General features: G+C 33.9%; 1 pseudogene; it reads left to right on the top strand.

Annotated features, from left to right (window-relative positions):
- Positions 1-586: 586 nt before the first annotated feature.
- LOC149181700 (MLO-like protein 2) lies at positions 587-2195 on the top strand (annotated as a pseudogene).
- Positions 2196-2678: the final 483 nt, after the last annotated feature.

The following is a 2678-nucleotide window of genomic DNA, read 5'->3' as shown; positions in this document are numbered from 1 at the left end:
GGCTTTTGCTATAATCTTTATGCTTCTTAATGTGAATGGTAAATCTTCAGTACTCTACCCTGCTTCCAAAGTCTTCATTCTACATATCCACAATTGTTTAAACTAACATTCTCCTTCTGATTGGATGTATTCCTCTGAGCAGGGTGGTATACATTCTTTTGGATCTCGTTTGCTCCCTTAATTGTAAGTGCATAAAATATTAGGTTCGTAATACAAGGTACCATTGATCATGTGAGCCAATGATATTGGACATTTTCTTATTGAATTCTTAAAAAATTATTGCCATTTGATCTTCCAAAATGTGTAGATAGTTTTGTTGGTTGGAACAAAGCTACAAGTTATAATAACATAAATTTTGTTCTACATAATGTTTTCCAACTTGCATTGTTTTTGTGGATATGGGTAAGCAATATGTTCTTCTAGTAAAGAATAAATTCTTGTGTGTAGAGTCATTGGGTTTACTATGGTAATGATCATAACATTTTGCAGTCTTTTGTTTGTTGGCCTGTGGTTTAGTGGTTGAGACAGGGCATCACCATGTTAATGACCCAAAGTCAAATTTAGAGATCAAAGCCCTAAATTATAAGTTGGCTGAATTTGATGAAATTTATATGCACTATTAATTCAATAATTAATAAAAAATATAGTCTCAAGCACCCTAAATCAATTTCAGTTTATACAGCTTTAGAATTTCATTTCTACTACATCTCTGCATCTTATTTAGATTTGACTTTATGCTTGCAGTACGAATTTGGCCTGAGATCTTGTTTTCATGACAATTTTGTTTTAATCATAATCAGAATCATCATTGGGTAAGTATGTGATCACTTTTTGAGTTTCCCCATAAAGTTTTCGAGGAAAAAGAAAGTATGTTGAGCATTCAAACCCATAGACTATTATACATATTTTGTTTACAAAATCTTTATCTTGCCTTAAACATGAAGAGAGAACATTCTAAGCAAGCAAGTAATCGTTTTAATTAGGTTATTGCTGCTTTGGATTAGTACTAGCAGACTGCAATGCTGTCTATGGAGAACACTGATAGTAACCATTTTTTGCATCTGATGAGGACTCCATTGGGCTGCTTGTGTCTGTGATTAGGGTTGTTGTGCAGTTTTTATGTAGCTACATCACACTTCCACTTTATGCACTTGTGACACAGGTGAGTCTTTCTATGTTCATCGAATATACAATCAAATTTTGGTGTTTGAGAGGATCAACTAAAATTCAGACTCCAGAATAGGCTGAATTATATGAATATAGATTGGGAGAGTTGCATTGGTCAAGTCTTCACTACCAGTCGATTTACCTTGTTTACTTTGGACAGAGGATAGATGCAGCCAAGTTGTATAGTGTGTGATGCTTAAATAACTTAGTAGTATTTATAAAATAAGAGATAAGTTGTCACTTGAGAATTAGTTAAACTCACAGCAGACAAATTTATTAGGGAAAAATAAGAACTAGGAAGTTTCAATTTTTTTATTTTTGGTAGAACAAATTATTCACTCTGTTGTGGGTTTTAGGCAAACCTAAAAAAAATTGGTTAGGAAAACAAGACCACTCTAAAACTTTCTTTTGTTTGTTCAATAAATTTCTGTAATAGTCTCACCCATGTCAAAAGAAAACAAGAGAAAGAGACACAATGACTGTATGTTGAAAGATTGGTAGGGAAAAAAAAATTAGGCAAACTGATTTTGTGATAGTGAGCCTCAGGACTGTTCAAATAATTTTGTTGTGATTAAACCTTTGGTTTGTGCTCTCAAAAGTGATGATATGTTCCTGTGCAGATGGGTTCTCACATGAAGAAGGCTATATTTGAAGAACAGACAACCAATGCCTTACAAAAATGGTAGAAAACTGCTAAGAAAAAAATGAAATGACATAGAAAGTCAGAACATTCTTCTGGATTCACAAGTAGCTCAATGTTTTCTTTTGGGTTTCAAAGTGGGGAAACAACTCCAATCCATGGATCTTCTCCATTGCACTTGCTCCACAGATACAAAACAATGGGAGACATTAATACTTCAGAGATATCTGAGAGATATTATCACTCAGAATATGAGGCATCGGATCTGGAAATGGACACATCTCCTAGTTATCCTCCCCAGCGTGTTGAATCTATTTTGATTACCGAGGCACAAGGGGACACACAGGCTACAAGCCAATATCCCATGTCAACAAATGCAGACACATAGGGTGAATATTTTTCTTTTTCCAAGTTATAAAGTTTGATCCACATCAGACCAAAACCTCCTTCAAAGCAACCTTGTATCCAAGTTTGAATTCACGTATGAAACTTGTAATACCTGAGGCAATGTTTATTTTGATTTAATCAGCTGTGAGAAGTGGCCCCAAGACAAACAGGAAATCAAAAGGGATCTAAACATCCACATATATTACTCTTCATTGAAAATAAAAATGAACAACCTGCAATCAACTATTGTAATATTTTCATAGAAGGATCATATGGAATTTGTGGGAAGTAAATGACACATGCTCCTCAATTCAAATACCTGAACTTTGGATTCAGGAGATGTGCCAAAAAAAATAAATTAATTACAAGAACTTGATAATAAGGAAGGGTAAACCATTAATCAAGAAATTACCAAACTAGATGATGCTCTATCAATCATTAGATTTGAACTTTTATGAGCTAATCCATGACCAAATCAGACTGT

Source organism: Pinus tabuliformis, chromosome 3_2 (genome assembly GCF_031772625.1).
Source record: "Pinus tabuliformis cultivar Carrire ecotype Pingquan chromosome 3_2, CPIR1, whole genome shotgun sequence".
Lineage (NCBI taxonomy): Eukaryota > Viridiplantae > Streptophyta > Pinopsida > Pinales > Pinaceae > Pinus > Pinus tabuliformis.
Note: the sequence above shows the minus strand (reverse complement) of the source record. Positions and strands in the feature narration are given on the sequence as shown.